General features: G+C 46.4%; 1 long non-coding RNA gene across 1 annotated transcript in view; it reads left to right on the plus strand.

Annotated features, from left to right (window-relative positions):
• Nucleotides 1-27,347, plus strand: part of LOC120605718 (uncharacterized) — a 99,287-nt gene that overhangs the window by 38,575 nt on the left and 33,365 nt on the right. Inside the window, exon 2 of the long non-coding RNA XR_005653691.1 lies at nt 12,718-12,865. This is a non-coding gene — a long non-coding RNA (uncharacterized LOC120605718). The remainder of the gene's footprint in view (nt 1-12,717; nt 12,866-27,347) is intronic.

Consider the following 27,347-nt stretch of genomic DNA (forward strand, 5'->3'; position numbering starts at 1 on the left):
GGTACAAATGCCACACACTAAACTCATATCCTTTCAAGAAAAATTATGATTATTAAAGATTTAAACTTTGAGTCTAAAAATGTAAATGCCTCTATTCCCCAATTCTCTTTCTTTTCTCCCTATCATTGCTCCCTTTCCCAATCAGCACCACTGAGATTGCTCTAGGGGCAGGTGTAGAAGCCACTGAGAGCCACTTCATTAGCTGAGAGGAGAAGTAGGGGCCTGGTGAATGTGGGGAGGTGTGGTCAGAGCTTGCGAACCTGTAGGAGAGGGAAGCTGAAGTATGTGGCATTCACTGTATGCTCTGGCCAGTGTGCATTGTGGGTGAGGCAGTGAACCAGGTTTAGGCTCTTGCTTCTGAATGGCAAACAATTTCTCAGCACTCTTAGCTAAAGGTAGACTTTCTCTTCCCAGCAAATGTTTGATTTGGAGTTTATTGATTCCACTTACCAGAGTATTTTCCTGAAATATTTTTTGAGGCTAATACACATTGTACGCATCCATAATGGCTCTAGTTAGCCTTGTTTGTCTATGGAACCAATAAAGCAATTTGGGAGAGATGAAATTGAACTCAGAGGCATAAAGAGAGGGTGTCTGGAGATGTGGGCAGAGAAGGAGGTATGGGCTTGAGATAGAAGAGCCAGAAAGTGGGGAGAGGCAGGACTGAGGGTATACTGTGGATACAGAGAGATGGAAAAGAAAGAGAGGAAATTAGACAAGGGCGGGGATAAGGAAACAGGGAACGGGAAAGAACAGAAAAAGGAAAAGGAAAAAAAAAGATGAAATGTGTTATGGTCAGCTCCGTTTTGTGTGTTTTTGGAGATAAGGATGAGTTAAATCTATGCATGACTCCCAAATTACTTTGGAGGTTCCAATTCTATTTTCTTAACACTCTCATTCAACTTTCGTGAAAAAAGTAAAATAGATGTGTGTTGGACAGTACCATCTGCTCCCCCAGCGTATGTTCACTCTTCTTTCATTGTGTAGCAGACTGTTATTTGAGTACAACTGAACTCTTGGGTCGTTCCCTAACTGGCCTAAGTCAATTATAGTATTCCTGCCCCCCTGGATTTAGTGATTGGTTGAGGAACAGGCATGCAACCCAGGACCAAACCAATCAATGCATAGGATTCTCCTGGCCTAGGTGATTGGTTCAAGAGCTACCTTGTCTCAGAGAGAAAGTTGGGATTAAGTGGGGTTGGAAAAGACTTTTATCTCCTCCTGATTATGAAAAAAGAAGCATGGGGCCCCAGAACTGTTGGCAGCCATTTCGGCAGCAGGAGGGAATTCAGTCTGGGAATGAAGTATTAGGGCAGAGTAGAGACAATCATAAAGAAATGGAGCTGAGTTCTGCGGGACATCACAAACCGTGGGTCAAACTTATCCTGAAGTCGTTTCCTCTGGACATCCTAACTACACAAGCCAGTACATTCCTTAATGTTTACATGATTTTGCGTTGGATCGCTTGTTATATATAGTTGAAAGTCTACTAATTAATATAATATATTTGAATTTGATTCTTTCTGTTATTTTAACTACAGGCTTCATGAAAACTCTGGCAGAGTGTATCCGCAGGCCTGGACTAGGTAGGGCTTTAGGGGAGGGCAGGGATCCAGACAGAGTCTCCTCCCAGAAGCTTAGCTCTGTCTTAGGGGGCAGGGATATGGCTGGCAGGGTGAGGGAGGGAGGAGTAGCAGACTAGGAAATTTATGCCCTGGATGATTAGGCCCTTCCTACTCAGCTAGGCAAACACATGCTCTCCCCTGATCACCCCCAAGCAAACCTTAAGAGCAGCTTTCAGCTCCAAGTACAAATTTCCAGGCTGGCATCCCAGGCTTATCTCCCACCGCTCCTTCTATGTACCCCACCATGTAGCCAGACAGCCCCTCACCATTCTCTGAATATACCCACACACCTCTTTGCATGCACACCTACTTTAGGGGTTCCCTTTGCCTAGAATATTCTCTCTCTCTTTCATCTGTTTGGATTTCACTCATCTTTCAAGGCCTATTTCAGTAGCACACATAAAGCCTCACCTGAATTTAATAAACTGTCGAACATCCTCCTTTTTCTGTTGGGGCTTCATCAGAATCTGTATGAAGTGGGAGTGGGGGTGGCCAAGTAGAATGTATAGTTTGAAAAATCATAATCAACATGTCTATTGTTTTTGTACATAAAACTGCCAAGAGAAAAGTAAACAATCTATTCCTAACTAATGGAATTATATAGTAGATAGTGAGAAAAAGACTTACTGGGGTCATTGATCAAAAAAACTTGAGAACTATTGTTCTAACTGATGAGTCTTCTTCCTTAAGTGATCTTCCAAGGGCCCTTACACCTTTCTGGTGGCATCTTCTGGGGTCTGTCTGAGGCTGCAGTTATTTGTGTATTGATCTTGCTCTCTTGCTTGGTCATAGAGCCATTGACTCCAGAGTTGGGAGGGCCCTGGGAGATCATCAGCTATAGAGGTTCATCACCTGTTCTCCACCAAGATGCATATGAATGATGGAGCTCACCTGTGCAGAATGCTCCTAAAGTTATTTAAAAAATTTGGATTTGAAAGCTGCTATCCCTCACCTTTCCTTTATACTTGAGAAAGCATAGCAAAAGTGAATGACTCTGGAACAAAAAGGTCATTGCTTGACTTTTAAAGACTTCAGTGAAACTTTAGTCCTGACAGCCTCATTTGCAGGGATAAAATGCTCCTCTACATTTTCAAAGCAACTTTTTACATTATAAGAGCAAAGCTTGGATGTCCGAACTTAGAGGTTAATACAGGATATGATGAAGAGATACAGGAATGAGAACTTCCTGCTCCACAGGCGGGAGAGAAAGGAGGAAATTTCTTTCAGTCTCTGATGAGGAGGGAGGGCTAAACATCCTCACTTCTCTACATCACCCTCCCTGGAGGCAAATTCAGAGCAGTGTGGGTGACAGAGAGATGTACTCAGGTAGGTGTGGGGAACCTGAGAACACTGGGGCTCCTTCCTTGCTTTCCAAGTGTAACCTGAAGCAGGGAAAGTCCCCCCAGAGGCCTGGGTTTACTGTGGTGCAGGCCCGACTGCAGTTTTGGTTGAGGGAGGTGTCCTGGGGTGGGTTTGAGTCAGTGTTCCTTGTTGCTAATGCTCTGTATCCAACATGTTGAGGGCCAGGGCATTCCCATGTATCTGAGAGCAGGGATTGCAGATGTGCTGAAAGAATTGGTGGATGGAAGATGCCTGAGGTCAGGATGGGGTAGCCACTCAACTGGAGGTAGTGGCAGCAGCCAGGACATCACCAGGGCAGATCAGGTAGCCAGAGGACACCAGGTTGGAACCAAGGACAGGACAATTGGGGGATATCTCATGAGGCTGACAATGATGAGGGCAATATGTGTGTGCTTAGGGCCCTGCCCCCAAAGACCATTCAAGGAAGGAAGATGGAGAGGGGAGGCAACTTGAGGCAGAAGAAATGGCACCAAAAAAGACTTTGATTTTTGATCAACTGAAAGAGAATGTTTTAGACTGAGTTGCTATCTACAGGCAAGTTGGTCAGCTACTACAAACAACACCCCATCCCCAACTATCAGCAAGAATGGAGAACCTGGAGTAAGAAGGGGTTACTTATAGAAAATACAATTTATTTGTCTTACTTATCCAGTCAGTTTGTGTAAATTCCACAATTTACTATAGTAACTATTTCAGCGAACCTCAGGGTGCTATGAGAATGTGTATTGTCAGATCTGACCCAGTTTGGGACATCGAGGAGGGCTGCCCAGAGGAGGTAATGTTTAAGTGAATTCTGGAAGATGTGTAGAAGTTAGTGGGGTACAAAGGAAGATAATACTCCAGGGATGGGTGATCCTTGCTTCTTTACCCATGTGAGGACTCCTACAAAATTCCCTGGGTGGGCTGCCCTACACAATTTGCCCCATCTCCTGGCTAGGGCCAGGAGTGATAGAATATTTCCTAGAGGCCCAGGGCAGGGGTGGAGGAGGGCTGCTTTGTGTGCCTTTTGCCAGAAGAGGATGGAAGTGGAGAGAGCCTGGGTTTGAATCTCTGGCCAAGAAGCCTGACAGTTTGTTTTCTTGAGGAGTTTGTCCCTTGGCTTCTTAGTCAGCCCCAGCCCCAGCACTATGAGTAGTTTTCCTGGTACCTTTCCTATCAGCACAGGGGTGGGGCAGGGGACTTCACAGTTCCCGTGTTCCCTGCCAGCCCATACACTATGCTGTTTCAGCCAGGAACTGGTGTGTTGTGTTGGCTGCTCTGCTTAATGGTCAGGAAAGGGGGCAATCACTTACCTCCATCTGCCAGCTGAGAGCCTGTGCAGAGGACACACATTAGCGGCCACTACTTGTGTGCCAGCCTCAATTAGCCTAAGCAGGAGCAAAGAGCAGTAGGTAATAAAATCTGCAGACAGGGAGAATGGATCTGAGTCTCCTCTTCCAGTGCCCTGGGGGCCCTTCATGTTGAGGGATAGATAGCAATTTGGGGGATCTATGAAAAGAGTGAAAGAGAAGGGCCGGTATTTAGCTTTCTTCTTGGTTTGAAGGGAAATGTTCTAGATTAGAATCAAAACCACAAGACAGGAAGTTTTGTTTCACTGAAAGCATCTGGATCCAGGCTGAGTGAGAGCAAATGAATTCCAGTTAAAGAGGCAGAGAAAACATACCAGGAAGCTCATTCTCAGACTGGCAGGGTAGGGGTGGAGTGGGGAGAAGGCTGAGGTCTGGACTGGCCTCGACAGTCTAGGGAGCAGCCCTGCTAGTGAACTTGGCTGGGAAAGTGGGCAAGAGGGAGCTCTGGAGGCAGCCACCATGTTGAGACTTCGTGGAGGGTGTGTAGGTCCTAGGCCATAGCTCAGGGTTTCCTGGGAGTGCAGAGATCCAATAGACCTTTTAGAGCCTCCTGTGGAAGAGCTAGGAGCAGCAGGCTGGGCACCAGCTACTGGGGAACTATTTTCACCTTGATCAGCCTCCTTTTCAGGATGCTAGCCCTCATAGCAGGTCCAAGGAGAGGGCTACCAGATGAAATGTAGGATGCCTGGTTAAATTTGAATTTCAGATAAATGACAAATAATTGTTTAGTTTAAGTCTGTCCCAGCAATATTCAGGACATATTTATGTTAAACAATTATTCATCATTTATTTGACATTGAAATTGGATTGGATATTCTGTGTTTTTATTTGCTAAATCTGACATCCTCTTCAGGTTTTTTCCCCAGAAGGTGCGGGGCTGTTTCCTCACAGTGGGTGGGGTCTGCACACATTTGCAGAGGGAGGCTATAGTGTCCTGACTCTGAGCTCGCTGCCCTGGGCCCATCCTGAGGGTGCGTGGGCCACTGTGGGAAGTTACTTAGGACCCTGGCTTTGGGCGAGGCCTTCCTTGCACTGATCAGGGAGGGGGAATGGCTTCAACAGTTGTATATTCTGAGCTCAGGCCAGCAAAGGGCTGGTTTGGGACTAGGAAATGCTGTAGGCAGGAAGGGAAGAGGCTTAGGCCACTAGGAGGGCCCCTTTCCAGCTCAGCATCTTTTGGATTCCTTGGGCTCCTTACTCTGCTGCTCACCCCTCCATCAGCTGGCTAGTCTCCCTCAACCAGGAGATGGCAGCTATTATTCCCAATCAGACTCCTTTTTCCACTGATGACTGTCACAGGCTCTCCTAGGCATTGGGGTTGCTTCTTGCACAGGGGCTGCGGCCCTCCACACTCTAAATCTTACTTCCTAAAGGCCTTACTTCCTAGAAGACAGGATGAAAGGAAACATTAGTACTCCAGTGCTCAGCCTGACACATTTAAAACGAGGAGCTGAGTGTTTGCAGTGCCCTGGCTGCAGGTGCTCTGCTTACTTTCACTCTTTCATTGGAAAAAGCATTAAGGTCTCCTCTACCTCTCACCTGACTAGGTCTCCGGATGAGTTGGGCAAAGGGTGAAATTCATTAAAATAGGCCAATGAGCCTGAGATAGCATTTGAGTGGAGCACCTCCTCATTAGGCCACTGGAGGAGGCCCTCACAAGAGGGCTAAAGGCCGGAAATCACAAACATGCAGAGTTCATTATGCATCCCATGGGGTCTGCCTCAGACGCATTTAAATACATTTATTCCCCTCCCCCCACACCATGCCCCCATAATGCTCCCCATGGTTCATGCTGAGGCTCTAGCCCATCTGATTTTAAATGAACAAAACAACAGGACTGCAGCTTCTTCTTTGAGAAGATTCCAGAGGCGAACTGCCCTCAGTGGGACAAATTTGCTCCTGACTGCCAGTATTTACTCTTCATGATGTTTTCTTGGCTTCTTTGTAGTCTTCCTTGTCCCCAACCTGGGTAAGCCTCTGCTACCTTTGAGCCAATTTATAGTGCTCAATTTCCTCAAAACCTGCTAAAAAGGAATGTCTTGTTAGAACTGTTTGGGATTATCTGTGCCTGCACTTAGGCCACCTGCACCTTCCACTCCACATCCCTCGTCCTTCAACCCTTGCTTCAGTTTTCCTGGGTATGCCTCTCTCTTCTCTTGGACTACAAATTCTCCCCAGAACATACCAGCTCATTTCTTTCTTTTCGTCTTGTGCTTAGGACACGGTTCCTTTCTCACAGAGTGTTTGATTTTCTCACGTAACTTCTTGTCTTTTGGTTTGAGAATCTATCAAAAGGGGATGTCCTTAGCCCCTCTTCCTGTCTATTTCTATATCCTAATGACCAAATTGCTCCATGCATCCCCAAGGGAGTGTTAATCATTCACCCACTGCTCACGCATTCTTTGAGAGTCAACTGTTGAACTTGAGGGATACCAAATTTATCAGATTTTCATGGTGTTTGAGAAAGGTGGAACTGGAAGGAAATGAGAGGTCAAATTTTAGGGGAGGGAATAAAGGAAAAGAGGAAGTGCCACTCCCCACACCTGGCTTGGGGCAGACCCCAGACTGAACATGCAACCTTGAATCTTAATCCATCAAAATTCTTCACCATTTTAAATTTCAATGGAGCAAACGTTGGAGGTAGGACTGGGTACAAAGCTGACCCCTAACTACTGTTTCAAATGTGGAAAACCCACATCTTCTCTCTTCACTCCCACATGAGCTTCACACAAGCCACAGAAGGATAAAAACGCCTTTCTATCTGCTAGATGCTGAGGCATAATAGAAAGACTGGCATAGAGCCAGGCCATGGTTTCCAGCTGAATTAAGACCAGGCAGCTCCCTGGGTGTCTATCTGAGGTGGGTGCTGAAATATCACTGGAAATGTGGTGAGCTGGAGAGAGCTGTATTGACCTATACTTCTCTCAGGGAGTGGAAGTGTGTGGTTGGGAGAAATACACTGATAATCTGCTTGGTGTCTAGAGTGAAACCTCAAGAGACATGTTTGAGCAGCAACAGTTGATTAATTCCTCAATCATCTTTTGGGGTGGTTCCCCAATTTGCTGCTGTCCTCTGCCTTTGCTATGTGAGTATGGAGTGCATGTTTGGGGCTCACACTACATAGCTTCAGACCTGGAGGAGAGGCCAGGCCATGCCTCCTAAAGCCCCCTTCTTAGCTCTTCCTGCACACAGACCTGGACCTCACCTTGAAATGCATATAGAATAAATATTGGTTTGAATAAAAAACAAATTATGACCTTGTCTGAGGCACCTCTTATTGTTTCTGTAAATCTCTGAGGATTCCAGTTCCAGTTCTTTGCTGTGTAATCTCAGGTTCTTCTCATTCTCTTTTATTCCCTCCACTCAGCCCAGGAGCCAGCCTTCAAGAAAAAAGCCCCCTTTGCCCAGGTGCCCTCACCCACTTGCTCCACCCAGATATGCCCCTATCCACTCCTGCATCCTAGCCAATCATACCATCCCAGAGTGGCTGCCTCCCACCTCTCCACTGTTCCTCTGAGATCCTAGTTACCACTCTCTTATTAAAACCAATAGATGCCTTTGGGCCCTTACCAGCGCTCTCTGGTAGCTTGTGATGATGTGACTAGTCCCTCTACTGAAAAATTTTATTTTCTCTTGTTTAATAAAGGTGTCTCTCGATTCTTTTCCTTCTCTTGTTAGACTCTCTCTTCTTGATTGTACTATTTCTCTCTAAGGAGGATTTATTCATCATCTTTATGCCAATTTGTCTACTCATTTATTTATTCATTCATTTAACAGATATCTGTGGGTCACCAACTATGAGCATGTACTCTTCTAGGTCCTGGGGTGTAAGATGAACAGACCCCAGCTCTCATGGAGCTTATATCTAGCATGTGTGTATGTGGGAGGGGTGTGGGAGGCATCTAATAAACAAAATGATAACAAAGAAAACAGTGATATGGGCACAGTAAAATGCAATGATGTCATACAGTGCTCGATGGCTGCTCACAAGAATGCTCAGGGAAGACTGGCCATGGAGCGATGCTTTTGCAGAGACCCATGTGACAAGAAGGGTGAGCCTTGAGACAGTCAGGAGGCAGTAGATTCTGAGACCAGAGGACAGCAAACCTGGAGGCTCTGAGTGGGAGCAAGGAAGGCTGCCTGAGGAATAGAGGGAAGGCCAGAAGGGGCAGAGCAAGGGAAGCTGGGGGAGGCGGGGTGGGGAGGAGCTCATGTATAGCTTCTACAGATAAGCAAGGAGCTGGCATTGGATTCTAAAGGTGAGGAGGTACCACCGGAGGGTTTTATGCTCTACAGAGATGTGGTCTGTTCATTGCTGTGAAAGACACAGGTTGTGGGAGGCTGGAGCCAGCAAAAGTGGGAAGGAGGCAGTTAGGTGCTGTTGCATCGCTTTGTGAGAAAGATGGAAGGGGCCCTGAGCAGGTAAAGAGAAGAAGACACTTGAGCCTACCTCCTGTGGAGAGAGGATCCACTGATCAAGTGATGGCTTGGCTATGGAGAGAAGAGATGAAGGAGAAAGAAGATTCAGGAATGCTTCCGAGTTTGCCTCATGCAACAGGACAAATGTTCACGCTGAGTTAAGAAGCCAGAGAGAAAAGCAGGCTGTTTCTAGGCAAGGGGCATGAGAACTCTTTCTCCATCTTCATCCTAAGAACTGGATGCATCTCAACACTGTATCTTCATCTTCATTGTGCTCCTGGCCTCCAGATTCATTTACTCAAACATCTTTAAGTGTATTTTTCATAAGACCCTCAAGTTCAACATTCATTTCAGATGAGCAGAAAATCAACTTGGGATTCATTTTCACTTCCTCCCTGGCCCACCTTTTTATACCCACAGAGTCCCCTTGTCTGGTCAGTTTGTGCTCCTAAATGCTCCAGAGCTTTGGGCCCATCTCCCAGCCTCCCCAACAGCTCTCAATGAGCCACCCTCCACTCTGCAGACTCAGTGTTTTATTTTTTCAGCATTTAAATCTGACCACATAATTTTCTTTTTCAAAACTCTTCAGTGACTCCTCTTTATCTTTAGGACAAGGTCCAAGCTCCTCAGCTTTTCTGCCCCATCTTTATCTCCCACCATCCTTATCTCCCACCATGTTTGTGTACTATCCTGCTCCAGCCAAGTGCAGTTACTTGCAGTTTCCTAAATTAAAGGTGCTTCTTCATGCCTCCAGGCCTTTGCCCAGGCTGAGGCCCTTCCCTGAAATTCTTCTCTACTATATGTCTCCCTGACCTTCACATCCTATTTCACCTTTTGAGAACTAGTTTAATTAGTACCTCTTCTTAGAAGCCTTCCCTAAACTCTTCACCTTGTCATAGAGGGAACCCAGACCTGGGATAAGCTGCTCCAGATCATACTCATGGAACGTACTCAAAGGTGTTCTGGTTCCATATTTCCTATCTTGGTTAATGGTCTCATCATCTACCAGGTGTCCAAACCAGAAACTCCTACTTCTCTTTCAGCTTCCCCATTGTCTCCACCATTCAACCAGCCATCAAGTCCTCCTTGTGTCCTGATTAAGTCAGATCTCTGGGTTATAGGCTCCACAGCATTGTATCATTTTCCATTTACTAGACTGTGAGCTTCATGTGAGTTCAGGCACTGGGTCTGTTTTTAGTCACTCCTGTACTCTCAGTGCCTGGCACAGTGCGTTGAGCATAGTAGGTGCCAAATAAATATTTGGAGAGTAAATGGACAATCAAGAAGGGATTTTCAGACTGTAAAGTTCTACCAGAGATTCTCAGCCTTTCTTGGGTTCCTTTCATCTGTAACACTGGCCCTCCATGGGGTTGATTCATAAATGTTGTGGGCTCGGGTGCAGGAAATATGACAGACTCTTGATAGGTGAGGAAAGGACATGTTTAAATCTGATACTTTTCTATCTACCACACAAACATATACACGTGCACATGCATGCATATGCATGTACATGCACATACATGCTCACACTCTCTGTCATACCCAGGGGCATTGAATTGCTCCAGGTTTGCATTACTGTTGAGTGACAGGGTGTTCTATACAGGTGTGTTGGTTTCAGCAGGTGGATCTTAGATTGTAAACTTCCATAGAGAAGGAACCAGGCCTCTAAGAGTCTATGAAAGGGTCTGAATACTTAAAGGAAGCAGAAAATGAATCCATGACTATCTATTACACTGTATTCAAAGCCCTTCCACATGTAAAGCAGAGAGAGTATGTGTGTTACCAAGCTAGAGACCAGAGGAGCATGTTCAAGGACTTCCCCATCCAGATGAATCACTCTAGGAAGTCCGAATGGAGGAAGTGAATACCTCCAGCCCTCCCTACATTGTCTATGCATGGGGGACAAGTACAAATGTAGTTGCTGGTGTCTCATCCTTCCTGGAGTCCTAGTGTTGGGTGAGCCCTTGGACATTGTGGCTTGGTTTCCCTTTCAGAGCTGGAATTCTTCCGGTAGCCTCCCTGGTAGATTTCACAGAGTCAGCATCAGAAGGGCCTTAAACACCCACATTGTTATCCAGCTTAGTTTGAACCCTTCCAGAGATGGGGAGCTCACTACATTGCCAGGCAGGCCCTCCCATTGGAGATAGCTCATGGTCACTTCCTTCTTTTCAGGAGTCAGCTGTGCCTCCTTGCCACCAGCACTGTCTCTCCAAGAACTTGCATCCGTCTCTCTCTTGAAGGAAGGAGTGGGATTAATCAGTGGGGCTGGCCAGGGGCTGAAGGTCACTGTGTGATATCTCTCCTCACCGGTCCCCTCTCCCACAGCAGGGGCCTTCCTCCTGTGTGCTCCCTCAGACACCCTTGTCTGTCACCTAGCTATGCCTTAACTAAATGTGTGTCACCCAGAGGACAGCAACATTTGATTTCTGGGGAAAAAAGACTTTTTTCTTTTGCCTTTCAGAAAATGAGTCATGATGGGTCTAAAAATAGCCTGTGGAAATCAGAAGAAACAACACACACAAAAGATGATACTGAAAATCTGGAGTATCTAATTATAGGAGAAAGGAAATGGTTTGGCAGAATTGGGATTTCTGTGACATTTTCATATATTCTTTGAATCAAACATTGTGCTGGGAGAGTGAAATACATTAGGCATTGTTAATAAATTTTCCAACGCAGAGACTCAAAGTTCCTCTATCAAGCTATTTACAACTTCCATGGGCATTCCTGAGTTTGGTATTTGGATTAGCTCCCCTCTCTGCTTTTCCCCAGGCAGTCCCTGATCTCCACCATACACATCACAAAAAGCATAATCAATCAGACAGCTTGTCGCTGTTGTTCCATCCAGACACTGAGCAAGCACCTTGGGTGAAGAAAGCTCTGTAGAGGGCACTGAAAAAAGATTTCTGAGTGGATGGTTCATGAGTCCATAGAAAAAAAGGGAGAGATCACTAGAAATCATCTTGGGTTCACCAAGCACAAGTCCAGCCAAAACGACCTTTCTCCACTTAACAGGTTTTTTAGAATGGTAGGCTATGACATTGCATATCTGGATTTCAGCAAGACATTTTGTAAAGACTTTGATGTAAACCTTGGGGGCAAAATGGAGAATTGTGGGTTAGACAGTAATAGAGTTAGGTGAATTAGCAGAAAAGTGCTATGCGAGCCAAAAATAAGGTAAAGCTGCCAGTAGAGCTAATGCAATCATGGACTATATTAATCAAAGCACAGAGTCGAGAAGAAGAGAAAATGGTGTGTCCCTCTGTGCTTGGCAGGAGCCAGACCACATCTGGAGCATTGCTTTTCATTCTGTAGCCACAGTTGAGCAAGGACATTGACAAATGAAATGGCATTTGGAGGAGGGAAACTAGGATGCCCCATGGTCTACATACTATGCTATATGAGCAATGGGTTAGGGAGCTGGGGATCTTAAATCTGGAAGAGAGAACATCTAAGTGGATCCTGACAGCTGTTTTTAAATATTTAGAGATCTGCTGTGAAAGACAGAGTGGAAATATTGAACAGTGTCAGAAACACAGCTTTCAATAGCAAGGTGGATTTTGGTTTGGTCTGTAGTCCATCAGCAAGAAGAGGGGAGCTCTGAGCCCACCAAGGGAGCTCTCTGCCTTCAGCTATGTGTATAAGCTTTCTCCCCTGGAGCAGAAACTGAATGTGGGACTTGACCTGTTGTATATTGCTCTTGACTTTTCTGGCTTACCAAAATTAAAACAAGCCTTGAGCCAAGCTGGAAGGGAAATGGAAGGATACAGAGGTGCATAAGACATAGTTCTTGTACTCAAGGAGCTTATGTTTGAGTCAGAAAGGTGGATACACAAGCAACTATTGTTCATACAAGGATTTCACTGTGGTATAGTAGGAAGAGCACTGGATTGCTGCTTCCTGTTCAGCTGTTAACTAGCTGTGTGACCTGAGACACATTATTTCCTCTCTCTGTGCTTCAGGTATCAAGTGGGCATGGTCCTCCATCTCTGCAGTGCACACTAACCAGCTGGGAAACTTTCTGCCCCATGACATCAGTGGTCCTGAGATGGGTTAGCCAAGTGATTCTAATGCAAATGACACATAGATCACTGAAAACTACTGATGAAGGTAAGAAATAACATGTATGACCTCTAAAAGAAGTTTCAGTTTTCTACTGAGACTGAGGAAGGTGGGTTGGAGAGTTGACTGACCACTTAGGAGGTTGCTCTGAGCCAGGGAAGAAGAAATGCCAGCTGGACTTAGGGCATTGGAAACCAAAACACAGGGATGGGTCTCTGGAACGACAGAGGTGGCAAGCCTTACGTCTGGGATGAGGATGGAGAAACATAAAAAACAAACTTATGTTATAAAATTTTGCAGCGGATTGGCAGATAGACTCTCCTTGAGGGTGGGGTTAATGAGGGACCATGGCCTATGACCTTAGATTGTAAATTCTGACCCTTGGTAGGGCAACCTGAGGGTCTACTGTGCTTCCTCTGTGGAGGGGAGTTCCTGCTCTCAAACTCTCTAGAAGAGGGGCAGGTTATTCTCTTACCAGAAGCTCAGGAAGTGAGGACTTTTGGGGATAGGGATCTTAGCTGACTAGGTCCTTGCCTAACCCAGTTATACTGGTCAGAGTCCCTCCTCTACCAGCTACACTCCACCCCGCCTTACTCTCTTTATTCATCTCTCTCCCCACCTTCCTTCTTCCCCTTCCTCCTCCAGGCAGCAGCATCAGGGAAATAATGAGGTTGCCCAATTGGCAATGCACACACCGTCAGGATGTAGAAATGAAGATGGAAGTCTGTAGCTGAGACAATTTGAAAAGGAATAAATACAGGCAACAAGTCATTCACCACAGCAATTTGTAAGGAACGTTAAAAACCTGCAGATGGGTTGTTTCACATCATCTTCTTTTCCATTTGCAGGCTGACAGGCCTGTGTAAATGACAGTGATAGATGGCTTCAGGCTGGACCCCTTGATCTACTGCTCTGCCATTGATTAGTTTGGCTCACACTGTACCTGGGGGTAGTGGACATGACCCATTCCCTAGAATCAAGAGTCTGAGTTGCTTCTTGAACTTGGAGGGGACTCTGTGGGGAGAAGGGAGCAGGGATGGTGAGAGGACTGGAGTGGGGATGGGAGAGAGAAAGGCCACCAAGGTGCTTGGCACTGGGGAGCTGGAGGCTGGTGCAAAGCAGCTGGAGGTTTCTGCAACAGAGAGTTAATTTTATTGGGCAGAGATATTGCGGTAGGGGAACAGGGAGAGGTCAGGAACTTGGAGTCCAGTTCTCCAGCTCAGTGTCAATGAGAGGCTGTAGACCCTCATCATGCCAATCAGCGATGACTGGTGATGGGTCCTCAAGGGCTCTTTTAGAGATCACTTCTGGACCCTGTATGTCAACTGCCTAGCTAGATGCCTTGCTATAAATGAATCAACAGATGACAGTACACCAGTGTTATAAGTGGGAGGATAGAGATCCTATGAATGAGGGGATTATAATTATCTTTGGGGGGTAGGTGCTGATCCTAGACTCAGTTTAGGAAGTCCAAAGTGAAGAAAGTGTAGACAGAAGGACCCTAAAGATGACATGGAGGCAGGAAAGGGACAGGCTGGCAGGCTGCTGCAGAGGCGATCAAAAGATTATGAAGCAACAAAGACTACAAATTTAGGGCAAGGTAAGACTGCACAATCCCCGGAGTGCCTAAGAGATTAGAGAAAGAAGAAAGATTTGGTGAATGGATAGGCTGCTGTATTGGAAAAAGCATTAGGGTCTTATCTAGGGAACTTTGGTGTTGCTTCTGCTCCCTATATGGCTTGCAGTAGGATACTGGGCAATGGTGAGAACTTCCCTGGTTTCTGTATCCTGAATTTAAAAAGCAATAAGGAAAACAGTAGCTGCTCACACTTGTAGTTGCTTTTGCTGTGTTCTTGCAATCATGATCCCATTTGAACCTCTTAATAACGAACAGAGAGTGAGGAAGGCAAATATTATTATCTGCATTATAAAGATGAACATATAGAGGCTCAGAGAGGTTAAGCAACTTGGCCAAGGTCACACTCAGAAGTTTGAACTCAGGCTCAAGTGTCTGCCTCTGCTACACCACATAGCTGCATGGCTTGTGGGACTGGAGCACTTAGAGAAGTGGGGTGACTGAAGTGCAGATCAACCAAATTTTAAACAAACCCTCACCTAAGTTTTAATCTTTAGAACAAAATATGTTTTTCTAAAAACTGGGCAATCATTGCCTGCTGGTCCATGAGTCTGAGTGCCCCTGAGATCCCTCAGTCTTGCCAGAGGATGATGAGAATACAGATCAAGACTGGTTTCCTTAGAAACAGACTGACCTCAGCATGAGATTACCATGCTGAGGGTTGGTATCCTTCTTGCTTGCTCCCTATCCAAAACCTCACTATTATTTAAAGTCTGGTTCAGGGCCTACCTCAACTTTCAAGACCTTCCTGATAACCACACCACAATGAGAACTCCCTCTTGTAAGTGTTCAGGGGGCTTGATCACATACTGCCTTTGTATTGCCAGTTGGGCCAGATGTTCTGGGATCTGCTTTATAAATGTGATTGCCTTGTGATTCTGTTGGAGAGAGTTGGAATCAAGGGGCTTTAACCCTCCCTGCCCCCTAAGGCAATGGCTCTAAGAAAGTAGGGATTGAAGTGAGCTAAGTACCCGTCTACCCTTGGACAGGTCACTTTGCGCTACATAGGTCTGTGGTGACGGTGACCTAGGTCAGTGCTTCTCAGCTCTGGTTGTCCATCAAAAACTCTTGTAGAACTTTTGAAAATATAGAAATCTAGGGCTGGTTTCAACCCTACTGAATCAAAATTTCTGGGGAAGTGACCTAAGCATCTGGACATTTCCCCACCCCTCCCCCCAATCTTCATAGCTGATTTTTATATTTGGCCAAGGCTGGGAACCAATGACCTCCATGGAGAGTACCAGCTGTCATTAACAGAGTCTTCATGATATGTCAGGCACTGTGCTGAGCCCTGTGCTGATGTTCACATTTAACTGACTACAACTTGGCTACTCTCTGAGGTCAGGCTTCCTAGAAAACAGACTCTGAGATAGGGGTTTGTGCTGAGGAGCTTTTCTGGGTAGCACGCTCAGAGAACAACACCTGTGAGTGGGTGAGGGAAGCAGGGTTGGGCAGAGAAGAAGGTAACTGAGTTGCAGCTACAGTAAGACCTCAGCCGAGCCAAGCACTAAGGCTGAGATGGTCCTTTAAAGATATTTCCAGTCAAGCTTCTGTATCCCATGTGGATGGATCAGTGTTTGATGGTGGACTAACCTTGGGGAAGACAGCTCCCTTTTGCCCAGGGCATTCCTGGGGAGCGACTTAGCTGTGAGCCATCGACAGGCAGTACCCAAGCAGCTGAGGACTGAAGGCCTGGTTCCTAAAGACAGGGTCTGGGTGGTCTACTACAGCATCTGCTACATTGTGATACCCATTCATGGAAGCAGAAGCTCAGAAATTGACTTGTCTAAGGCCACAATATTAGTATGAGATCCCAGGTCAACTCCAAATCACACATTCTTTCCACATGGCTCAAAGCTACACAGTTATATTTGAAACATTTGCATGTAATTTGGAACCCCAGCTCTACAGCCCCATCCCTCATCGAAATACACACAGACACAGAAACATGCACACACCCACACATATCACATAACAGGGAAGGTAGAAGGGCCAAGCCTAAAGTCCCATGAATAATAGTCTAGAGAGACTAAATGAGGCTGTGGCAGCAATATTAAGATAAGCCTAGGTCTGTGAAACTCAAAAGTTTTGTTCTACTATTATATGTATCTTAATAAAAAGTATTTACCATTTATACCTTAATTCAAACACCAGAGCATTATTTGTTTTTATTCTCCAGAAAAACATGCTTTAACATTTGTATAATTGTTAAAGGCCATCTCCAAAGGTGTTCTAAGGACCCCTTCTGGATGATGGTAGTTTCCTTGTTCTCACATGACTGGAGGGCACAGGCTCTGCCTCTTTCTGCTTCAGGGGACTCCTCCCCATGTCTTGGCATGAGGGGGCAGCTGTACCAGGCCAGCAGGGGTAGCAACTAGCTCAGATGCCTTTATCTGGCCATTGATGGGGGCTCCTTGGCAGCTTGGTTCTTCCCTGCTCACAGTGAAGAGGTAGCTGGGCCTCAGCCCAAGACAGTGGTGATGGGGGCAGCACTGCGTAGTCGCATTTGATTCAAGGCCCTTGAAGGCCAAATAGGAAAGGCAGCAACTGTGAGCAAAGGGAGGTGGCAGAAACACCAAAATAGATGTGGTGGTGGAAGAAAGGGTTGGGGAGGGAGTCTGAATTCTCTCCTTGGGGAGAGCTGGCTCTTCCAAGAGAGCCAAGAGAGGAAGCATTAGACTGGGGAGGACACAGACAGATGAGGAGCCCCTCTGTCCTTCAAAAGCATGTATATTTGTGCACTGTCTGATCACCTGTTCCTTTGCCTGCTTACTCTCTCATCTTCATTTGTTTACTTACACCTTCATTTATTCCCCCATTTGTTTCTCCAGACTGAGGGCTCCTGAGGGTAAGGATCAGTCTGTTCTAACGCCTTAGGTTTTCCCATCACCCTGCACAGTGTCTGGCATACAGTACTTAATAAATGTTTGTTGAACGAGTGAATTTCCTCATTTATTCATTTACTTTCTTTCATTCGACCACATATTTGTTCACTTTTCATGAAGCCCTTGAGTCTTCTAAGAGCACACAGAGAGCTCTCAAAGGCATTTAAAGCATGCATATTGGCTTCTTAGAGGTCAAAATCTAGTTGGAGAGTTAAGAATCACACCCACAAGGGGGTTTAGTGTGGGCTCCAGGCTGTGAGGGGCTCAGAGGTTGAATGAGTGGTTTGGCCAGCCCAAAAGTCAGGGCAAGGAAGAGATCAGTGTGGTCTGGTCTGGTTGTGGCAATTCTCCCTCATGAAGCTGGACCCTGCAGTGGGGGAGAATTTGGGTGGGATGAGGGATAGAAAACCCAGGCTGGAAGAGGGACAGGAGAAGAGGGGAGTCAGGAATAAGTGGAGAGAAGAGGAGGCTAATAGACAAAGTAAGAGAAGCAATGGGGGCCCGATGGGGAGGCCACAAGACAAAGAAATGCTGTCCTGTCTGTCTGGAGCGGATAATAGGGCCTTGATCTCTGTTGACTGCCTAGAACCTTGGCTTTCGAGACTCCACTTGGGCATTGACTAGAATCGAGTGTGGTCGCCCCCTCATAATGTACACAGCAAGTAGTGTCTATTCTGATGACCTCAGAATGACCCAGAAGCTGATTTTGAAGAGTATGCATCCCAGAAAAAAAAAGGCTCATTGGAGTCAGGGTGTCACCCAGGCCCAACATCTGCTGATTATTTCACTTTGGGAATTGACATTGTCTGAGAATGCCTTACTGATGACTAATCAGAAGGCAACATTGGACCAGATAAAAATGACCTCCTCTTAAAGTATAAAAGAAATAAGCTGATCTCTCAGATTCTACCTCTGTCTTTCTTTATCAGGCATTCATGTTCATTCACAACCATTCAGCAGATGGTAATTGAGGTCCTGTGAGAGCTGGCCCTGATGCTAGTGTGTTGTGTAGATCTGCACCTCCAGGTCTTGTCCAGTTCCCTGCCTAGGGGATTTTGCCAGCCTTTTACTTCTCATACAGAACATGTCCCGCTGAAACTCACCTGTGTCTTAGCCATTATTAAGGGCAAATCCTGACACTGTGCAAGTGAGGGGCTCAGGGGTTCATATCCACATCCCCTCTTACTCACATCTCTTCCATTTTCTCAAGATGAGGGAACTCTTCTTAGGTGACAGGGAGGATTGTGGGGGATTCAGACCCTTTTGTTCCTCTGTTCAGAGGCCCTCAGAAAGTGGCAGCTTCCTCTGTTGGCACCTGGGAGTGTGATATCCCTAGTAAGTAGGAGAAGAAACTGAGATGTGTGCTCTGTCCTAAGCTCCTAGGTTCAAGTTTTGCAAAGGGCCTCTATCCCTGTGTTCATTTGGGCCTTGCCATGAAGCATGGATGAGATGGCCAAGGGAAAAAGGAAGCCTGAAATTCCCAGAATAACTGACTGCAGAAACACCATTGGGGAGAGGGGACCTTTGTCATTCTCTTTGAACTTGAGCCAACCCCTCGCTGTTGCTATTTCTCTTCCCTCAACCCCATTCGCTGGCTGAGACTGCAATTTCCAGCAAGGTCTAAGGTTGCTAAAGGAGTCTACATCATTGCCTGTGTGTTTCTTTGACAGGAGGGAGTCTTGCCATTGGGGCACCCACCCCCAGAGTGTCCCTGGACCCCTTAGCCTGGGGGACAGGCAGAGAATTTCATTACCAAGAAAAAGGCCAACCACAGTGGCAGGGGAAAGAAAGGGAAAGGTTCCTGGGACGTGCCACTCCAAATAGCTTTGGCAGTTTTGAAGGTCACTTATTTCCCCATTCCACCAAAGAATTTAATTAGGCTTCCATAAAGCAGTTAGATTTAGGAGCAGAACATTTTTAGCTTCCCTGCTAGGAGAGTTCATGAATATTAAAGGCTGAGGAAGGAGGCAAGAGTCAGGAGCTGGGCCGGCTCACACCCCTACCTTGACTTTCCAGGAACTGCGGCATATGAACACAGAGAAAAGGGCAGTTGGGTTCTTGAGGTGGGGGTGGGGGTGTCCTGCACAGTTCCCAGCTGCCCCATGTCATGAAGAGTTGGAAGAGTTGGAAGAGTTGGAATCATCACTTCTTCCACTCGGCTGGGACCTAGAGTGTCCTTTAGGGCAGTATGGGCAGGTGGAAGGAGGTTAGCACAGGAAATAGCAGAGGGCACAGGCAATAGCAGAGGGTGAAAGGCTGGGAAGGGCATAAAGGACCCACACTAGGACACCCTCTATTTCCTGGGAGGAGTGCCAATTGCCAGGGTGAGGCTTAAGTGGGTTCCTGCAGCAAAGATCAGCCCCTTACCCAAATGAGGCATGGCTGGTTCATATCAGAGAGTAGTAGGTCGATCAAGGCCCTACCTGCTCAACACTGTGGCAAACTTCAGGGGAGCTACAAAGATGGATTTAAACCTACCTTGCAGAGGTTTCCAATGGAGGCAGGAGGCAAGATAGGATCCCTAGAGCTGTCTGAGAAAGCAAGTGGACAGGCCAAAACATGCTGTGGACAATGTTGGATCCTTAGTTCCGAGGCATGTAAGTGGGTGGGGCTGGCATACAGAAAACTGCTCCATTGCTCAGTTGGGCATGGCTCTTCCATTACTCCAGGGAGCTCCTCTACCAGCTTTGCCATTGATGCCAACCAGACCTCGCCTTCTCGCACATCCAGACAGTGCACTGTGCTTTTCAGGCATGCTCATTCCCATGATCCTCTAGGAGCCCCACCCACAGGATCTCTGAGAAAGAGGAGATGTCATCCCTGGAAGTACTCTGAAGTCTTGTGGATGTCATGCCTGGAAGTACTCTGATTCCATCCCTTGCCTGAGGTCACAGAGCTGATAAACAGCAGGACTGGGTCTAGAACTTCAACAGTTAGGGTTCTGCTCACAGTCAAGGTTAAAGTCTTGTTGATATAGTTCCGGGCTGTGTAAGGTGGAATTCGGGAGGAGAGTTCCATTTCCCCTGTGTTTTAGTCTGCTTGGGCTACTATAACAAAGTACTACAGACTAGGTGGCTTAAACCACAGATATTTATTTCTAACAGTTCTGGTGGCTGAGAGTCCAAGATGCTGACAGATTCTGGTCCTGGTCAGAATCTTCTTCCTGGTTTGCAGACTGATACCTTCTTGCTGTGTCCTCACATAGGAGAGAGGGAGAGAGGGAAAGAGAGAGAGAAGGTAGAGGGGAGAAAGGAAGAGAGAGAGAAAAAGGGAGGAGGGAGAGAGAGGAAGAGCACAGCTAGCACTCTTATCACTTCTAATAAGGACACTAATTCCATCATGACCTCATCTAAACCTAGCCACCTCCCAGAGGCCCCACCTCCTAGCACTAACACGTTGGATGATAGGGCCCCAACATATGAATTTGGGGGGCATACAATTCATTCCATAGCACCTTACTGGATTCCCACCTGTTAACTAGTGCCCATGCCTTCTTAAAGAGAGTATCTGCCCCACCAAGCTGAGAGCAGAGGTAGACTCAAAGAGGGGCAGGCTGTAGGCAGCCCAGTTCACACACATATCGACCTACATTTACTCAGCAAGCTATGAGCACCCACTGAGGGCCAGGCACTGTGTCAGGTCCTGTAAAACCCTGGAAGGACAAAGAAGCTCAAACAACTTGGAATAGGAGCCCAGAGCCTGGAGAAGGGAAAAGCTTCCCAAAGGGGCCAGTGTGTAGGTGAGGCAACAAGGAGGGAAGGGAGGCAGCATATTTCTGGGTTCAGAGAGGGAGCTGTCCTCACAGGCAGCTGCCTCTCCATCCTAGTCTTGTTCATCTGTCTATAAATACCCTTATGGTTCCCAACTGAAGTAGTATGGCAGGAGCCAATGGCTAAAGTGCTGGTCCAGGAATCTAGAGAGCTGTAAAGAAGATTGCAGATTTGCTGGGATGCTATTTGTGATTTCTTCTTTTTGAAGGCCCAGCCCAGAAGTAGTTTATCTTTCTACTGAAGCATGGACTTTACCCACTGAATCACTGAACTGGCCAGTATCTTGCTGTCTACCCAACTGGTGCAGGCCAGGGTGGTACTAGAGTACTATGACTTTTTTTTTTTTTAGAAATCGAGGCTTCACCAAGGTCTTGGTATATTGGCATGTATTATTCCTGAATACATATTACATTCTTGGTTTCATCGCTGACTTGCTTTATGACTTTGAGCAGGATTCCTAACCCCTCTGGGCATCTTTTCTCTTGATGACAGGATGATAAGAGCCCCAGTGATACCTACTTTCAGGCACATGAAAGTTTTCTGCAAAGTCTCAGTTTATTGATGTCAGGGAGGCCTTGTCCCCAGGGCATTGATGTTCTACCCAGGTCTGTATTTAGGAGGCCTGCCTTTTGGGTTTCTTTCTATTCCTGTGTCTGGCGAGGGGACAATGGGCAGGGCTGCATCTACTGCTGCAGACGCTCCTCTGGGGAGATGCCCATAGCTTGGGTTTGCAGAGAGCAAACAGACTTTCAGAACACAGAAAGCCTCTTCCTGCCTACACCCCTCCACCTCGGGAGCTTCTTGTCCCTTCCCACTTGGTCCCTTTTGTACCTTCACTGGCTCCTGCTCATCAGCTGGACTCCCTGGCCATCCATCCATCTTGCCTATTGGAGAACCCATGGCACATGCTTCCAATCTTGTCAGCTTGAAATTACAGACTTGCTCCATGGAGCTGGCCCTCTATAGAGATGCTGCACTTTAATTACCCTCTGGGAAGGAGAGCTGATGTGGTGCTCCCAGAGTGGTGTCAGTGGTGTTGAATGGCAAGGGAAAGAGGGGAGGGAGAGTGGAGAAGGTTGGAGAAGCTCTTGTTTGTCTGGAGCAGAGCTGAGGGATCTAAACAGCATCTGCCTAGAGTTGCCAGAAACAAATTGATGCTGTGTTTCCACAGTCACTGTGCTGGCTGGCTGAGGATATTGCCAGAGAGTACATTATAAGGCTGACTAGAATGGGCTGACTGGAAGACCCCAAGAAAGAACGAGAGGCATATGTGAGTTTGTCAAGGTGCCAAACTCCCCTCTTTGCCCTGATGTTCCCTGTGTCTGATAAGTTTCTTTACAGAGAAAATGCAGTTCAATCAGGAGTTACCTCCTCTCCCCAGCTTGGTGCTCACAGCCTAAGAGAGGGGGACCCGCTCTGCAGCACAATGAAAAGTTGTGTGGCCAGAGGGAGCGCACTTTGGGTGCCTGTGTATGCTTCTGTCTGTGTAATGACCACAAGTGTCAGCTGAAATCTCCTTGTGCCTTAAGATCTATGACACTGACCTGAATTCCTGGCATACGTCCTATGGAAGTTCAGTGCTCTCTTCCAAGACTTCCGAGAATTTCCAGAGAGTGGAGTGAGTTTGAGTTCTCATGAGAACCTCGGCTCTGTATTCACGCTTCTACTGAATTTGCTCAGTTCTTGGCTGTGTCTCCTGTCCCACACATGCTCTCTCAGTTCTGCAGTTTCAACTTAGATGCAGGATTCAATTCCTTCTTTCAAATTTTACCCCGAAACCACTCACAGAAGACTTTCATACCTATGTCAGACTTGACTGAGGTGTGGGGAGACAGAGAACACGTTTTTTTTGGGGTCAATACCTGTTTAAAGGTGGGGAAAGTTAGCATATTTACAAGCATGAGAGACCAAAAATTAGGTTAAATTGATACAAATAGCTTGTAGAAAACATGTTAAAGCCTCACAATAAACTGCACATATTTAAAGTGAAGATAGTGAACAAGTCCCTCCCTCGATCTCCACACACACATTTCCTCCTCCCGCAACCTCTGATCTGCTTCCTGTCACTATGGGTTGGTTTTCATTCCCAGAGTTTTGTATAAATGGAATCACGCGTATGTACTCTTTCTGAGACAGAGAGGTTTTACATCTCAGAAATGCAAACAGCTTCATATTGAATATTTGACATACTTATTCTTTAAAAGTGCTTTGCCCACTCCACCATAGTGCTCTGCAGCACTCACACCTCTGGGCTACTTTACTTTCCACTGCCCCTGAATTAAGTCTCAATTTTAACACAGAGCCACTCATCTATCTTTTTTGTTCTTTGACTTCTGTTAATCTGTATCCCTAGAGATTTACCAAGGTAATTTCCTGAACAAAAGACAGTTCCCTCCCTAAGATCAATTTCAGTTTCAACTGTTAGGATAAATTTTTCTATCCTCTCATGCCTTGTGTGTGAGTGTGTTCATGTGTATGTAAGTATATGTGTGAACATGTACTGTGTGGAAGTGTGTAGGAGTATTTGTAGTGTGTGTGTGTGTGTGTGTGTGTGTGTGCAGCTTGTGTGTGCGCATGTACATTTTGGAGCAGAAGTATAAATGGTGCAAAAGAGGCTATTTTTTTTTTAACATTTATTGATGCCTCCCAGTAAGAGACACTAGGCTAAGTGCTTTAATACATGATCACATTTAGTCTGAGGCTAAATAGTCCACAGACAAAGGCAAAGCTAAACCTCAAGTCTCTTGGACTCCAAACTTGGTACCCATTTCTCTGTACTGGGAATGATGAAGAGGTTAACTTTGTGCCATCCTGAGTGGATTAGGTGTAGCTTCTTGGAGGGTTGTGTTGAGAAAGACAATGAAACTGAGTCTGGGCTCAGCAGGGAGGCTGGCACAAGTGATTAATGATGTATGTCGTGGGTGCAGGTGTGGAGGTGATGTCTGCATGTTATCCTTGCTTTATACTATGCTTTTTTAGTCCTCCCAGTCATGCAAGTTGAGTTATTATTCTTCAGCAACAGGTGATTCAAGGCCTTGATCTCTGAAGGAGAACCCTTCAGGGAATCCCAAATTAGTTGGCTTCTCTTTGGCAGAGTTTCATTCTACCCTTGGTCCCTACATTTGGGTTGCTTTCCAGGAGCTGCTCTCTTAGGAGAACTCTCCTCACACTCTCTTTCCAGCTCTTCCTCTGTAGGAATCTAGATCCCCGAGACCACCATCTTGTTCCTCTCCCAAGCATTGCAGCTCCCTGGCCAGGCATCCAGGGCTCAGGGTCATGCTCGGTTAGAACAATGCTCTCAGACTTCAGGTTGAGTGCTCTGCTTACTCTTGCCTCTCTTACACTGCTTTTGATATCCTTTTTCAGTTCCACTGCCATTCCCTAGTGCAATCACCATCATCTTTCATATGCATCACCACAGAAACTACTTCTATTCTTACCTCCCAATAGCCCATTCTCCTTGAGGCAGCAGGAAGAATCCTTCTAAAATGTCCACGGGATCATACCGCTTTTCTCTTCACAACCACTTAGTGGTTTCCATCCTATTAAGTTTAAACTCTAGCTTCTTTCCTTAGATGCCTCTGGTGTAGGCCCTTCCTCTCTCTCAGCTTTCATCATTCTCTCCACTACAGCTATACTGGCCTTCTCTGTGCAGTGTGAACATACCAAACTCAAGTTTGTTTCAGGCCTTTGTCACTTGCTTAAATGCCACCTCCTTGGAGCAGTTGTCCCTGGTTTCCCTATCTAAAGTTGATGCACACTCCCACAACTGTCATACCCTCATTTCCTTCTGAGTAGTTATCACAAGATTGTAATATGCCAGATGATAAGCTCCATAGGAAGAAGATTCTGTCTTTATTTGTCCACCTTTCAATCTAGAACAATGTCAGACACATAGAGAGCACCAAATATCTGTGGAAGGAATAAATTCAAAGTACTTTATTACAAGCCCCCTCAAATTGTTTATGAAATTGGAGAGGAATAATAAATGGAAAAGGTATAAATATCTAGGAAACCTTGCACAAGCCATTTAACTAACTTGGACTTCTCCTTGTTTGCTCACAGCTTGTTCTGCACACTGTACCAGGCCAGGGGCTGGTGACTGGGCATGGGAAGCACTGTACCCAGGGCCCAGGACACCTTTAGGCTTCTTGGGATTTTGCCTGGGGGTGAGGGTAGTGGTCAGCACTTTGTGCTTGGTCCCAAGGGCTATAGCTTTGGGTCTCTCAGCCGCCTGTCTTTCTCTGCTCCAGGCCAAAACCAGAACTGGCAAGGAGTCTCCCACCCCCAGCTTCTTTCTCTCTTTCTCTCACCCCTCTCTGTCCAGTTCCCAGCTCTAGCTGGAGTCCCTTCTCACCTCTTTCCCGAGAGCCTCAGAGCCTTCAAGTTAAAGGTGTCGGGTGCTGCCACATCAAGCACTACTGGAGGAAGAGTAGGAGTGGAGAAATTTAGAGCAAGGGTTGCTCCCTCCCCAGGCCTGAGGCATGGTGTTTTAGACCCTCTGGATTCTCATCTCAGCAGCTAAATGGAGATGCATTCCTTCTCCTGCCGGGGTCACCTTTCTAACCCCCTCTCCATTGACCTGCACCCCCAACGTGCCTATCACCTCCACTCTACTCCTCCTACATGGGGAAGATGGATTTCACATCACAGGATAGGCTCCTGAGAAACTGTGGACAGCACTGCCTCAGGCAAAAGGGTTGGGAATGGCTTTTTTCGGGGGGCATTCCCAGATGTTAATGGTATTTTCTTACATGACCCCATCTTTGAGCAATGGCCTCTGGGCCTAAAAGGGGCCCCCATAATGTGGTCCTCTGGCTTGGAGAACAGAGCCCTCATCCCACTCCTTCTTATGGAGTCTCTAAGGAGTGGCCCTGCCTCTGCTGGACTTGGTTAGTCTCTCTGTGAATCAGGCTGATGCAGCTTGAGGAAAAGTGGTAACGAAATGTCAAGGACATGGGTTCCACTAGTAGACTGGGTGACCTCAGACAAGTCACTTCCCTTTGCAAGTCTCAACTCTGTCTGCTGGTAAATGAGGGGTTAGAACTAGAGGCCTAGGGATAATGTTTGCTCTAAGAGACTCAAGCCTCATCCAGGGCTAGGCTGCTGCTATTGATTATTCCTCATTTGATTCAGGTGAGCTTCTTTCTGTGCAGAACTCCCAGCTTCTTAGATCCTTTGGTTCTCAATGCAAGCAGAGCCCACTCTAGCTCAGCAGCAACCTGGTCACTGTCACCACTGCAACTCTGTCACAAAACCTCTATTTGCTAGCTGTTTCCATGCCTTCTCTTTGTACAGTAGATAAGACTCACTTTTCAGAGGATGAAGTTGAGATGCAGATTCTTAAACAAATTTGGAGTGACCAAGCCTGGATTTGCCCTGATGCCGGGATCCTGCTCAACCTACAATACCAGATGAAACATCTGTCCCTTCCAGCCTCCTTTCCAATGGGCAGGAAAAAATCACCCACAGTGGTAACAGGGGTGTGAAGAGTTGACCTCCCCTAGACACCTTGGAAAAAAGGGCGGGCAGCTCCCTTTGCCTTTTCTGGGACAGTTGGCCTGAGTGTTTGCAGAGACACCGATGTTGTGATGAAAAATGTGATGAAAATGTTATCAAAGAATAAGCTTCCTGCCAGCCATGGTGTGTTCTTTGAGAAGAGCAGAGGGCTAGCAAGACAAGCATGATCCAGAGACAACCTTAGGGACTGGGCAAAAATAAACAATATGTTGGCTGCTGCAGCAGAGAGAGCAAAGAAACCGGGACAAGTAAATAAGGAGACAGATGTTATGCATGGTGCCAGGGGAATGAGAGTGGCTGGAGGGCACCAGAGAAGGGAAGCCTGCCTGTGTACAATGGTGGTACTTGATAGACTAGGACAGGTACGAAAGAGTGGTGGGACAAATTTTGTAATGCTTTATCTCTGCTTTGTGACAAAGGTAGATGGAGACCCTGAGGCTGGTTGGTACCAGTTTTCATGGAACTTCCAGTTTCTTGTTATGAAAAGCCAGAGAACCAGAAATGGCCTGTGTTCTTCTTACAGGTTGAAGTGGGGTCTCTAGGGTTCTAAATGTCCCCTCTTCCCACCCCAGGAGGCCCATCACATGATAGACACAACTTCAATACCTAAAGGCATTGAGAGATAAAGAAGGCAGTAAACCAATTAGAAGGTAATAAAACAGTCAGATGAATTCTTTCTAAGGCAGTCTTACAAATAAGAACACAACATGCGAACCTAA

The sequence above is a fragment of the Pteropus medius genome, unplaced genomic scaffold (genome assembly GCF_902729225.1).
Source record: "Pteropus medius unplaced genomic scaffold, Ma_sr-lr_union100, whole genome shotgun sequence".
Classification (NCBI taxonomy): Eukaryota; Metazoa; Chordata; class Mammalia; order Chiroptera; family Pteropodidae; genus Pteropus; species Pteropus medius.